A 15,148-nucleotide genomic window follows, 5' to 3' on the forward strand; every position below is an offset into this window, starting at 1 on the left:
TGGAGTAAAGTGGGCCTGGCACTTAGGATGGCTCCATGGCCTCCGCCTCAGGCACTAGAATGACTCCGGTTGCAGCAGAGTGACGCCCCAGATGGGCAGAGCATCGCTCCCTGGTCGGCATGCCAGGTGGATCCCAGTTGGGTGCATGCGGGAGTCTGTCTGTCTGCCTTCCAGCTCCTCACTTTGGAAAAATACAAGAAAAAGAAAATAGAATGATAAAAATGATAATTATTATAAGGGTATAAATAGAAGTAGAAAACAAAGATACAATAGAGAGAATAAATAAGGCCAAAATTCAGTTCGAAAAGATCAACAAAATAAACAAACCTCTGCAATGATTTATCTAAGAAAAAAAGAGGAGAAGGCATAGATCATTTATCGGTTTTCACTATAATGTTATGATAACTAACAAAGTCCCAAGTCTCAGTTTATTTTTTGCTTGCTGTACATGCTGACTATAGGTTCCACTGCCAGACTCTGCTCCATGTATCTTCTTCATTCTGGGATCCCCATTCAGAAACATGCTATTCTCATAGAAGAGGGAAATGAGCAAGAGGCATAGTGAGAACACACAATATCTTTTAAAGTTCCTGCTCAGCTATGATGTCACTGTGACCAAATCTATTGTCAGCAGGGTGGATATGCATATTCCTCACACAAGAGGCACTTCCAACCACACAGCAATTGGTGGGAATGTATAGTCCTTTTACAAGAAGGGTTATTCATATTTGGGGAACAATAAATACAGTCTACCATAAGACATATTAAAAATTAAAAAGGAGGAATGACTGCAATACAGCAGAGATTAAGAAGAAAACAACTTTATACTAATAAATTTGAAATCTTTGATAAAATGGAAAAATTTATGGAAACATAGTACTTATTTAACGGATTCAAGGAGAAATAGTTACCTGTATTGACCCATAATTATTTAAGAAATGAGAGCAGTATTTAAAAATCTTCCCACAAAGAAAATATCCAGTGTTATAGGTGAATCCTACTGCAACTTAAAGGAAAAGATTATTTCAATCTTATTAAAATTCTTTCAGATGACATATAAACAGAAGGAATATGCCTTGTATCATTCTATGAGGCTTTATGTCCAAACAGATGAAGATGAAATGAGAAAGGAAAATCACAAGCCCATGTTGCTCATTAATAAAAATGCAAAAATTCTACACAAATTGTAAGCTGGGTCCAATAGCATTTATGGTCAAGTTGTTTACTTAAGAACACAAGGATAATGGCCCTGGCCGGTTGGCTCAGTGGTAGAGCGTCGGCCTGGTGTGCAGGAGTCCCGGGTTCCATTCCTGGCCAGGGCACACAGGAGAGGCGCCCATCTGCTTCTCCACCCCTCCCCCTCTCCTTCCTCTCTGTCTCTCTCTTCCCCTCCTGCAGCCAAGGCTCCACTGGAGCAAAGTTTGCCCGGATGCTGAGGATGGTTCTGTGGCCTCTGCTTCAGGCGCTAGAATGGCTCTGATTGCAGCAGAGCGATGCCCCAAGATGGACAGAGCATCGCCCCCTGGTGGGCATGCCAGGTGGATCCCGGGAGGGCCCGTGCAGGAGTCTGTCTGACTGCCTGCCCGTTTACAGCTTCCGAAAAATACAAAAAAAAAAAAAAAGAACACGAGGATAATTTAATTTTAGAAAAATCTATAAAAGTCATCTATCATATTAAAATATTAAAGGGAGAGAAAATATATATGATCATCTCAATAGGTGTAGAAAACTGATTAAATTCAATATACATTCTGTATATATCAAGATTCTAAAAATCTTCAGTAAACTAGAAATGGAAGGAATGTTCTTTAACTTGAAAAAAGGGATTACAAAAAGCCTACCAAAATATCATTATAAATTTATTTATAAAAAAATTTACAAAAATAATTCTAAATGTCCTCAAAAATCAAGATCAAGTCTAGAGTACCTGAATCAAGAATGTCAAGAAAATATCACATTTCTGTTAACATTGTAGTGAAGGTCCTAATCAGTGTAATATCTAAAGAAAAACAAAAGGCAGGACATCCCCTCCCCTGTGCCCCCCCCCAGACGGGAGAGGGGGAAAAAACTGGCACTGTTGTCAGATAATGATTGTTTAACATTAGAAAATCCAAAAGAATCAATAGACAAATGATTAGAATCAAAGACAAATTACTGTATCCAGCAAGTTGGCTGGATACACTATCAATATACAAAAGTCCAATTTATCTCTACAACAGCAACAAACAATTACAAAACATAATTTTAAAATACATAATTTATAATAGCAACAAAACTACAAAGTATCTAGGAATAAATCCAACAAAAGTGGAAGATCCAGACAGAAGATAATGAACATTTACTGAAATACATTAATTAAACCTAATAAAAAGAGAGCTATCCCTTGTTCATGAGTTGGAAGACTCAGAATTATAAAAATGTTAATCCTCTTCAAATTTATTTATCTATCTATCTATCATCTATCTATCTATCATCTATCTATCTATCTATCTATCTATCTATCTATCTATCTTCATTCAATGCCAATTAAAGTCACAACAGGTTGCCTGACCAGTGGTGGAGCAGTGGATAAAATGTCAACCTGGAACACTGAGGCCATTGGTTCAAATCCTGGGCTTGTCTGGTCAAGGTACATATGGAAATTGATGCTTCCTGCTCCTCTCTCCCTTCTCTCTCTCTCTTTCTCATCTCTCTAAAATGAATAAATAAAATCTAAAAAAACAAAACAAAACTCAACAGGTTATATGTGCGTATGTGCAGCATATGACTTGAGTGGCTTGTTCTAAAATATGTATGGAAAAACAAAGGACCCAGAATAGCCGTGACAGAAGATGAAGAAGAAAAATAAGGAAGACTTGCCCTACTAAATAATGAAGACTTTTATAAAGCTATGGTAATTAAACAGTGTGGTGTTGACACTAAAATAGACAAATTGTCCAGTAAAACAGAATAGATGGCTCAGAAAAAGACCCATACATAAATGAATATTGATATATGACCAAGTTGGCATGATGGATCAGTTGGAAAAGATGAGTCTGGTAAACAAACAAATCTGGAAAAAAGTCATTTGTATGTAAAAAGTAAAATTGGATCACTACCTCACACCATAAACAAAAATAAATTCCAGAAAGAATAAGGATTTAAATGTCAAAAGCAAAACTAAATACTTTTAGAAGAGTAAGTTAATATATATTAGGGTAGAAAGAAAAGCACAATAAATATTTATAAATTCAAAATTAAGAACACCCATTTATCAAAATAGAGAAGCAAGTTACATATGAATGAAGAAATTTGCAACGCATGTAAATTACAAAAATAAAAATTTTGGTGTTCAGAGTATATAAAGAATTTGAGAAGCCACTAAAAAAAGGGGGGCAAAAGACATAAGCCGACTATTATAAAAATAAGACAGGACAGCCTCTATATATTGGCCCCTACGGTTTTTATTTCTTCACAGTAGGCTGGGACCTATAAGTTCAAAAGCTCTTGTTTGCTTTCATGAGAAAATACCACTTAAAATTAATTTTTTAATGTTAAATTAGTCCTATAATTTTTAAGGTGTTTTTTATTTTTATTTTTTTGTAACTCATGAAAAGTTATCCAGGATAAAAAGAAGTGTTGAAAGAGTCTGGGAGCACAAGAGGGAACTCTCATTGTCACAGCACTGCTTGGTGGTTCAGGGCAGGAGAGTTAGAGGTGGAAACATGCACATACATACATGTACACACGTGCAGGCACACATATACAAACACATATACATAGATTATTCCATTAAGCAGAATCCTCTGTTGTCTGAAATTTCTTAAGCAGATGCTACACCATACCAAAATATATGATCAAATCAGATGCATTCAGAAAAGAAGCAAAAAGAAGGATTGACATCTTTCCTAAAAAAAAAGTCCAGCATCCATGAACAGACACTTCTCCCAGGAAGAGATACAAATGGCCAACAGATATATGAAAAGATGCTCAGCTTCATTAGTTATTAGAGAAATGCAAATCAAAACTACAATGAGATACCACCTCACCCCTGTTAGATTAGCTATTATCAACAAGACGGGTAATAGCAAATGTTGGAGAGGCTGTGGAGAAAAAGGAACCCTCATTCACTGTTGGTGGGACTGTAAAGTAGTACAACCATTATGGAGGAAAGTATGGTGGTTCCTCAAAAAACTGCAAATAGAACTACCTTATGACCCAGCAATCCCTCTACTGGGTATATACCCCAAAACCTCAGAAACATTGATACGTGAAGACACATGTAGCCCCATGTTCATTGCAGCACTGTTCACAGTGGCCAAGACATGGAAACAACCAAAAAGCCCTTCAATAGAAGACTGGATAAAAAAGATGTGGCACATATACACTATGGAATACTACTCAGCCATAAGAAATGATGACATCAGATCATTTACAGCAAAATGGTGGGATCTTGATAACATTATAAGGAGTGAAATAAGTAAATCAGAAAAAAACAAGAACTACATGATTCCATACATTGGTGGAACATAAAAATGAGACTAAGAGACATGGACAAGAGTGTGGTGGTTACCAGGGGTGGGGGGAGGGAGGACATGGGAGGGAGGGAGGGAGAGAGTTAGGGGGAGGGGGAGGGGCACAGAGAACTAGATAGAGGGTGGCGGAGGACAATCTGACTTTGGGCGAGGGGTACGCAACATAATTTAATGACAAAATAACCTAGACATGTTTTCTTTGAATATATGTACCCTGATTTATTAATGTCATCCCATTACCATTAATAAAAATTTATTAAAAAAAAAAAAAAAAGTCCAGCATCTAAAGTCTGTTGCAGTTCTGGTATCAGATCAGTGAAGGTTGTTCTCTTGCCATGCCTACCAAGACTATATGTCCCCTACTCCTTCTCAAAATGACAATAATAATAGTCCCAAGACTTCACTTTGGTTTTACACAGTATCTATTGTATAATGACTAAATACTTTAGAGTTACCTGGGCAGGACACAGTAATATGGGCTATTATCAGTGGCATTAAAAGCTCAGAAAATTGGGCCCTGGCTGGTTGGCTCAGCGGTAGAGCGTCGGCCTGGCGTGCAGGAGTCCCGGGTTTGATTCCTGGCCAGGGCACACAGGAGAGGCGCCCATCTGCTTCTCCACCCCTCCCCCTCTCCTTCCTCTCTGTCTCTCTCTTCCCCTCCCACAGTCAAGGCTCCATTGGAGCAAAGATGGCCCGGGCGCTGAGGATGGCTCTATGGCCCAGAGGGGCAGAGCATCGCCCCCTGGTGGGCATGCTGGGTGGATCCCGGTCGGGCCCATGTGGGAGTCTGTCTGACTGCCTCCCCGTTTCCAGCTTCGGAAAAATGGAAAAAAAAAAAAGGCTCAGAAAATCAGTGAACAGAGAACAGGTCAGTCACCATCTTACTGAATGCAATCTTGATCTCTTGATCAACACTATAAATACTGAAAGATATATTAATGTTAAATTAAAACTAGGGTAAACCCCATATCGCCATCTTCTTTTTTTTTTTTTAAGTGAGAAAAGGGGAGATAGTTAGGCTCCAGCATGTGCCCTGACCGGGATCCACCCAGCAACCCCATCTGAGGCCAATGCTCAGATCAACCAAGCTATTTTTAGCACCTGAGAGTGATGCACTCTGACCAACCAAGCCATCCTCAGCACCGGGCCACACTCAAACCAATCGAGCTACTAGCTGTGGGAGGGGAAGGAAAAGAGAAGGGGAAGAGAAGCAGATGGCCACTTCTCCTGTGGGCCCTGACCAGAAATTGAACTTGGCACATCCATATGCTAGGCTGATGCTCTCTATCCACTGAGCCACCAGCCAGGGCCAAAACCCATATCTTCTTAATAAAAGAAGTGAAAACTTGTGACAAAATATACTTGGTATCCCTAATTGCTTTTCTTTACTCTGGTTCACTCTAGGAGAGTTTTGTGGTTTTTTGTTGGGGACTGAAAGACAACAGGGTCTTTGCAGTTTAAATTTTTGGGGAATAGAGGTGTGGGGAACTGGCAGTAAGCTGACAGTCTGCCCAACCCCCCACCTCACTTGTTCTGTGAAGTTGCTAAAGGCTGTCAAGCTGTGGTGCTGGATTGTTTATACTCATCCTACTCATCATGTCCCCGGTAAAGACTGGAGGTATGTTTCTTTTATCCTTTGTTTTATGAAGTTAAGATATTATGTATGGTGAGGATTTTCTGCACTTGGTAAAATCCTTGGGTTGCCTTGGAAATGTGATCAGAGATCTCTGATTTGCTAATGGCCCAGTTTGCCCTATAAATAAAGCAAGAAGCGGGTGTGAAGCACGCTCTGCTCTTGCCTGGAGTGCGCTCTGCTCTTGCCATCAGCATTGCAGAAGCCTCCTGAGCCCATCCTTAATTCCGCCCGTTCCCACTCAGGGACCTGGAATTACTTACTAGCCGTGCTGGTTTGTGCCATTTTTTTCTTTATTTTTTAATTGAATTTATTAGGATGACATTGGTTAGCAGGGGTCGGGAACCTATAGCTCATGAGCCAGATGTGGCTCTTTTGATGGCTGCATCTGGCTTGCAAACAAATCTTTAATAAAAAAAATAATAACGTTAAAAATATAAAACATTCTCATGTATTACAATCCATTCATTTCCTACCACTCATGTTCATGGTTGTGGGTAGCTGGAGCCAATCACAGCTGTCCTCCGAGACACCACCAAATTTTTATTGAATAATGCATAACGTACATGGGTCGTTGTATGGCTCTCATGAAATTACATATTAAAATATGTGGCGTTCATGGCTCTCTCAGCCAAAAAGGTTCCCGACCCCTGTTATATAGGTTTCAGCTGATTGGTGGTGGTGCAGTGAATAGAGCATCAACCTGGGACGCTGAGGTCCCAGGTTCAAAACCATGAGGTCGCTGGATTGAGCAATGGCTCATCCGGCTTGAGTACGGGGTCCCCACCTTAAATGTGGGGTCATCCACATGATCCCATGGTCACTGGCTTGAGCCCAAAGGTCACTGTCTTGAAGCCCAAGGTCACTGGCTTGAGCCCAAGGTCCCTTGAGCAAAGGGTCACTGGCTCGGTTGGAGCCCCCTCATTAAAACATATATGAGAAGCAATCAATGAACAACTAAAGTGCTGCAACTACGAGTCGATTCTTCTCATCTCTCTCCCTTCCTGTCTGTCTCTCTTGCTAAAAACAAAATAAAACACTATATAGGTTTCAGGTGTACAATTCTATAACACATCATCTGTATATAGCATTGTGTATTCACCACCTCAAGTTAAGCCATCTTCCATCACCATTTATTCCCCCAATACCCTCTTCTACCTCCTCTACCCCTTTCCCTCGTTGTCACCATACTGTTGTCTGTGTCTATGAGGTTTTTTTTCCCCCTTAATACCTTCAGTGTTCTCACCTAGCCTCACAACTCCCTCACCCACATCCAGTTTTCTTAAACATATCCCCCCAATAAGCAGAATTTTAGCCATTTAAAGCTGTCTGCTCTGCATACTTCCCGAAACTGCACCCAACATCTGCTAGTCATAGACGAGGTAAACATTGTAGTTGTAAAGACCTCAAGCTGCTGATGCCCTAGGAGCTTTCTTTCCCAGAGATTTTTGCTAGGTTTCTGAGCAACATCTCTTAAAAATCTTGCCCTTCTCTCTCTCTCTCTCTCTTTTTTTTTTTTTAATTTCCTGAAGCTGGAAACGGGGAGAGACAGTCAGACAGACTCCCGCATGCGCCCGACCGGGATCCACCCGGCACGCCCACCAGGGGCGACGCTCTGCCCACCAGGGAGCGATGCTCTGCCCCTACGGGACGTTGCTCTGCCGCGACCAGAGCCACTCTAGCGCCTGGGGCAGAGGCCAAGGAGCCATCCCCAGCGCCCGGGCCATCTTTGCTCCAATGGAGCCTTGGCTGCGGGAGGGGAAGAGAGAGAGAGGAAGGAGGGGGGGTGGGGGTGGAGAAGCAAATGGGCGCTTCTCCTATGTGCCCTGGCCAGGAATCGAACCAGGGTCCCCCCGCACGCCAGGCCGATGCTCTACCGCTGAGCCAACCGGCCAGGGCCTCCTTGCCCTTCTCTTTATGGATGTGTTCCTGCCACCCTCCTCCCATAATCTCAGTATTATCTAGTAGTTCTACTAGGGACTCCTGCAGCAAATCTGTCAAAGATTGCCCAGATAAAGCTTATGTGTGCTACTGTCATCTCATGATCATATCTTCTTCCTTGATCTGCCTGGAAATTGCTTGAACCCTGAACACTAAAATTTATAGAAAAGGAGCTACATGTGGCTTATAAATACATGAGATGGTTAACCTCAGGGATATGCCAACAAGACCAGAATGAGACACCGTTTAACTCCCACTTCATTGCCAAACATCAAGAAATCCGAAGTCTTAGAGAAGATGTTTATGCTGGAAGGAGTGTAAACTAGTATAACCAGTTTGAATAAAGATTTGGCATTATCATATAAGGTTGAACACTAAATACCCAAGACCCACAGATTCCACTCCTAGGTAAATACACCCAGGAGAAATTTTTGTACAGAAGCACCAAAAGGCAATATTGATTAAAACAGCAAAAGAAAACCCTAGAAATTGCATTAATATCAAGCAGACTGAAAATGCATAAATTATGGTACTCTCACATAATAGATAGTTATGTAGCAGTGAAAAATGAATGAAACTCAACTTTACTCAACAAAAAAGATGAATCTTAATGCTGTGGTCTGAATGCTTATGTCCCCTCAGAATTCACATATTAAAATCCCATGGTCTTAAGAGGTGAGGCCTTAGGGAGGTGCTTAAGTCGTGAGGGTGGAACCCTCATGAACTGACTTGGTGTTCTTATAAGAGACCCCCACAGAGATCCCTAGTTCTTTCTACCACACAGGAAAAGTCTTTCACCTGGAGAAAGGTCATCACCCACCATGCTTGCACCCTGACTTCCAGCCACCAGAACTGTGTATAGTAAATTTCTGTTGTTTATAAATCTGGTATTTTTTTAGAGGGCCTGGATGGATTAAGACATTAGTAACATGTTTCTGAAAATATAAGTCCAGAACACTAGATTAAAATTCCAAAATACAAAAACTAATACAAATATATTGCTTAATAAAGCACATAAATGTGAAACAAAATTAAAGCAATGTAAGAATTATGTAAACACAAATCATGGAGGTTACTTTTGAGGGGGAGGCAGTGTTAAGTGATGAGGGCCAGGTATAAGTAGGTGAAAGTTATTGGTAATATTTTCATTCTTGGGTTGGGGTGGTGAGGTGGAGAGTTAAGGTGTTCATTACATAATTTAAAAATAAATTGACTTAATATAAACGGGCTTCCAAGGACTACCGATTATAGTGCATTACTAGTTCAGTGTTCTTGAGGCTCATTTAAATAAACATGTACACGGTACCCACACACCTCTCAGGGCTCTGGCCCAACTACGTTATAAATAAGTGAGAGTTTAATCAAGGATATGAGCAAAAATGTAGCATCCCACAACCAAGAACCTACTCCCCATCGTGCCACACGTCATCAATAGATCAGTAAATATCCAAGGAAGACAGAGCAACAAAATCCTAGTTTAACTAGGACGCAAACAAAAGAGGGAGGAATCACGTGTTGCTCCCTCCCACGCGCGGCGCGCCAATGATGTCACCAAGCCGCGCCCGGGCCATTGATTCCGACTGTAGGTAGAGAGGGCTACGTGGTGGGGCGGGCGGGGGGAGGGTCCGGCGGCAGCTGCAGCCTCCGCTGTAGTCTGCGTCCCGGAGAATTTCAAGACCGGGTAAGAGGCTTTTTCCTTCTTCGTCATCACCTTCTCGGCCGAGCGCCTGGCTCGCTCCGCCTCTCCAGGCTCCGACACTGATGGAACGGGTAGCGCGGAGGCTCCCGGGGGGCTCCGAGGGTGGCCGCGGGGCCCGGTGGGGATGCGGGGGCTGGGGACAGCGGCTGGGCTTGCAGCCTGGCGGGGAGGCGGGCGCCTGGGCCCGTGTGCTGGTGTGCGTGTGTGTGCGCGGCTGTGGGCGGCAGAGTACGGATGCTCCAGCGCCCGTGCCAACCCGAGCCCGACAGCTGGGTACCAAAGGCCCTTGTTTCCCTCTCGCCACGGAGAGGGACTGGATTGCGAGGCGCCTGGGACTGGTCTTGGTGCGCGCCTCCCTGCGCCGCGTTGTCCTAGCTGCAGAGGCCCGCGCCGCATCCCTGGGATAACATCCGCCGCCCTTGGCGTGCCTTACACAAGGATGGCGTAGGCGGCCGCCGTGGAGAGCCCACTGCGGGGTCACGGCGGCCGCGCTCTGCCTCGGTCTGGTCCTGGTGCAGGAGGCCTAGTTGCGTCACCTCCCCTTCCTTTAGCTGCTTGGTTTGATTCTTGCGCCCGGTTAGAAGGTAAGCCTGCCTCAGGTGTTCCGTGTTGGTGTCAGAGTTTGAGAAACTTGCTTTTCAAAAAGGGACACCTGTCGTTGGATTTTTAAATACGGTGTGGTTAGCTGAGGGAGCAGAATCGAAGCGGCTAAGGGAGCAGACAGGCCTGCACAGTGGCTGTGGCTGGCGAGGGAGGCCAGATTTACTAGGTCAGTGGGAGCAGAGAGCACAGGAGCATTAAATTGTCGAGCAAATGTGAGTGATGATACCAACTTCTTTCTTTACCAGAGGAGGCTTGTTTCTATCGTTTCAAAGGTCCTGGAAAAACATTTTCCCCCTTATTTCATTATTTGATGTACAGTAAAGTGCTTGCAAGATGAGGGCAGGGAAACAGTGAAAAGGGACATGAACTTTGGAGTCAGGTCTGCCATTTAGCAGCTGTGTGACATTGAGTTATTTAGCCTCTCTACTCCTACTTGGTCTTATCTATAAAATGAGGATTATTATATCTACCTTTTAGGGTTGTTGTCAGAATTTGAAGTGTCTAGTTATTATTAGTAAGGGCACAGTCCCCAGGCACTTGAATTTGCTCCCTCCATGTTGAAGATTTCCCACTGGTACAGCTGCTTGAGAAACAGGCAAACGTTTTGCTATTTTGGATGTTTGCTCCTCTGACAGATATGATAAAGCAGTGGGGGGCGGGGAGGAGCATGGGGGGGAGAGAGAACCTCAAGCCCATAATTTTTCTACTATAGACCTCAACATTGTAGTACTGGAAAGAGGTTAAGGCCTCACTTTATTAATTACAGCTTCTTTTTATTGAGAACTTGTTAGGTGCCTTACACTGTACCAAGCACTTTACATATGTTTATTTATTTAATCCCTCCAGCAACCCAGAGCAATAATTAGTATCCTCATTTTACAGATGCAGAAGGTGAGTCTTGGCCAAGATCCTGACACTAACTAGCTAATGGCAGAACTGAAACTTGAACCCAGACCCTCAGGCTTGTAGTTTGGGTCTTGTTATTTCTCACAGACTAGAGTCCTGGGACTGTGAACCTGTGCAGTGGGGGAAGGGATAGGGCCCGTATTTACTGCAAGAATAACGTCTCAAATTGTCCAGTGATAAATTATCTTTTATTTTGCCTAGCATTGTCCAGATGTTAAATGAGATTTGGCCTTTTCACCCAGAGAAAAGAAAGGTTCATGGGTACACGGTGCTGGGATTGTAGGCACTCAATAGGTATTTGGTAAATTCCTGTGGAAAGAAGAAAAATTCATAAGGTACTGTTATTTCTGCCAGAAAGAGACCCATTGCTTAATACACAAAGGCTCCCTTGAGCCTAGCTATATGTAATATGAGCATCTTTCTGATTCATGGATTTAAAGATTTGAGGCTGTGTTTCAGACTAAGATTGGTATTATTATCTGTGACCAACTGATTAGAGCTTTCATATATGTGAACAACAGGATCTAAGCTTTTGGGCTTTCTGTAGTGATCTCTTAAGACACAGCAGTTTACATTGCTATAACATGTTAGACTTGGGCCATAATGGATACAGCTGCTTGAGTTAAGTTTGCTGGAGAACACTGGATGATTGTTTAATATCAGGGATACAGTATTCAAAATACTAGTTTGTTGCAAAATTAAATGGGAAAGATCTGTGACTAATGTGCATTAATGTGGGGATAGCAAAGTGGTTTAAACAGATGATGTTCTTCATGTTTTTTGATGACCTATTCTGTGTTGACCCTCTGTGTAAGAAGACTTAGGGTTATATAGTGAAGTAGTAGGAACTCACAAGGTTTATCTAACCCATCCATATAAACTGTGACTTACACACACACACACACACACACACACACTCACCCCAAGGAGTTCTTGTTGCTACTTGTATACCCTTCCAGATACCTTGAAGCCACTATTTCACCATCTTTAACAAACTTAATGGAAGAAACCCTCTGACATAATTCATCCTCCTTTTCTTCTGTACCCAACTACCACACACATGATGAAGCTCTTTCCCAAAAAGGGGATATTAATCTAATTGCAAATGACAGAAACCCAGTGTAAACTAACTTAAGCAAAAATAGGTTTCCTTTCTTTTGATCATTTAGGAAGTGCAGAGATGATCTTCAGGCATGGCTGGATCATGAGGCTGAAATGAATTTTTTTTTTTTTTTTTTTTTTGAAGCTGGAAACGGGGAGAGACAGTCAGATAGACTTCCGCATGTGCCCGGCCGGGATCCACCCGGCACGAAGCTCTGCCCACCAAGTGGCGATGCTCCGCCCCTTCGAGGCCTCACTCTGTTGCGACAAGAGCCTCTCTAGCGCCTGGGGCAGAGGCCAAGGAGCCATCCGCAGCGCCCGGGCCATCTTTGCTCCAATGGAGCCTCGGCTGCGGGAGGGGAAGAGAGAGACAGAGAGGAAGGAGAGGGGGAGGGGTGGAGAAACCGATGGACGCTTCCCCTGTGTGCCCTGGCCGGGAATCGAACCTGGGACTTTTGCACGCCAGGCCGATGCTCTACCACTGAGCCAACCGGCCAGGGCCTGAAATGAAATTTTGAGGACTCTTTTGTCCCTGCATTTCTCGCTGCTTTTTGTTTATTGGCTTCAGTTTCTCCTGTTTTCTCTACAAATACTGTAAAGGCTGTCTACCGGCATTCCCAAGGCTATGACCTTAGAACTGTCTTCTATCATTGTAAACTAATTACTATGGACAAGGAGATAGGGATGCCATGATGGGACAGGTCTGTGTCACAGTCCCACTCCTGGAATGAAGGAGTAAACTACCTCTCTGTAACCACATGGGGTAGGGAAGTACAGAGGTACTCAGCAGAAAAAAACAGCCAATGACTACACAGGTGTGTGTGTCTGCACGCACACATATGTTTGTATGTGCTTTCATATCCTATTTCTTTGAGGCCCTTCCAAAGCCTTCCAACTGAAATGAACCCACCTCGTTTTGTTTGTCCATCACACACTCATTCTATTGTGGTATTGATCGTGGGTTCTCTGTCGCTTCCGTGCCTTTGCATCTGACTTTTGGGTTGCCCTTTCCTGCTGCTTCATCTGGCTGACTTCCTTTTGGATTCAGATCAGATTTCTCCCAGAAGCCTTCCTTGGCTTCCATCAATGAATTAGGCACTCCTTCTCTGCTTCCATAAACGCCTGAGCACAACCCACCTGTGGATTTGATTTCTGTTTGTTAATTGTCTAAACTGGTCAGTTCTTGGTTCTGGCAGGGTGGCTCAGTAGGTAGAGTGGTGTCCTACATTCCAAGGTTGTGGGTTTGGTCCCAGTCAGGGCACATATAGAAGCAATCAATGAGTGCACAACTAAAGGAAACAACTAAGTGAAATGAATTGATGCTTCTCTCTCTTGCTCAAAGCAATGGAAGAAAACATAATAAACTGGTCAGTTCTCTAGATTGGGAACCCTTGAAAACAGAGATGCTCTTTGCTTTTTATTCCTCACCTCCCATCTTTAACTGTCTTTATGTTTCTTTGTAGCACATACAACCAATTGACATTGTATATTATTTGTATTTTGTTTTGGGGGGGTTGGTGTCAGGGACAGTTGGGAACAAAGGAAGGGAGAAGGATGAGAAGCATCAGTTCTTTTTTTTGTAGCACCTTAGTTATTCGATTGCTTTCTCATATGTGACTTGACCCGGGGACTACAGCTATAGCAGAGCGAGTGACCCTTTGCTCAAGCCAGCAACCATGGGGTTATGTCTCTGATCCTGTGCTCAAGCCAGATGAGCTGCACTTAAGCCAGCGACCTCGGGGTTGCGAACCTGCATCCTCTGCATCACAGTCCAACGCTCTGTCCACTGCGCCACTTGCTGGTCAGGCTTTTTCTTTTATTCTTTTTTGTTTATTTTCGTATTTTAATTCATTTTAGAGAGAGGAAAGAGGAGAAGAGGAGAGGAGCAGGAAGCATCAACTCCCATATGTGTCTTGACTGGGTAAGCCTAAGGTTTCGAACTGGTGACCTCAGTGTTCTAAGCTGACACTTTATCTACTATGGCCCAGGTCAGGCCTATATTTATTTGTTTATTGCCATATAAGCTTCCTGAAAATAATGGAAGAGAATTTTTGTGACCCTGGCTGGGTAGCTTAGTTGGTTAGCATCCTCACATTACGTCAAGAGTGTGGGTTTGATCCCCAGGGAACATGCAAGAATCAATAAGTGCATAAATAAGTGGAACAGCAAATCAGTGTTTCTCTCCCCCTCTTCCTTGCTCTAAAAATCAACAAATAAAAATTAAAAAAAATTTTTGCTTGGTTTACTGCTGTATCTCTAGGGCCTAGGGCAGTGCCAGGCACATAGTATGCACTTAATAAACGTTTATTAAACAAATGAATGAAAATCTCCCCATGGGGAGAAAATGCTGGTATCATGTTGATGAGGATTCCGACCTACATGGTAGATACAGTTCTCACAGTAAATATGTGTACACTCGAGTACCACGAGGGTCCATCCTGGAAAGGCAGAAACTCTCTCCCCAGGTGCGTCTGTCTGAAGCTGCAGAGGCCAAGGGTCAGGCCCCAAGGAGAAGCCACCTGGAAATTCCACTCTGTGAGATGTTGTATTCCCTTCAGACCTTTCTGAATTATGGTAGGATGGATATATATTAAGGATTTTTCTACAGGTTGAGTCTTTTTCCTTACTTATTTTAAAAGCATTTTCTTGAGCCAGGTACTATTCTAAGCTCTTTATAAATAACTCATTCTTTGGCCATGGTTTTGGGATCAAGACTTGCAAACTTTAAAAAAAATTTCTTTTTAAGTACTA

General features: G+C 43.0%; 1 protein-coding gene across 1 annotated transcript in view; it reads left to right on the forward strand.

The window, feature by feature from the left end:
* The first annotated feature begins 9,668 nt into the window (after positions 1–9,668).
* The window catches only part of ADAR (adenosine deaminase RNA specific), a 55,168-nt gene continuing 49,688 nt past the window's right edge, over positions 9,669–15,148 (forward strand). The window contains exon 1 of the mRNA XM_066261994.1: positions 9,669–9,769. The gene's annotated coding sequence lies outside the window, so the exon portion shown is untranslated. The remainder of the gene's footprint in view (positions 9,770–15,148) is intronic.

This window comes from Saccopteryx bilineata, chromosome 2 (genome assembly GCF_036850765.1).
Source record: "Saccopteryx bilineata isolate mSacBil1 chromosome 2, mSacBil1_pri_phased_curated, whole genome shotgun sequence".
In the NCBI taxonomy this organism is placed as follows: domain Eukaryota; kingdom Metazoa; phylum Chordata; class Mammalia; order Chiroptera; family Emballonuridae; genus Saccopteryx; species Saccopteryx bilineata.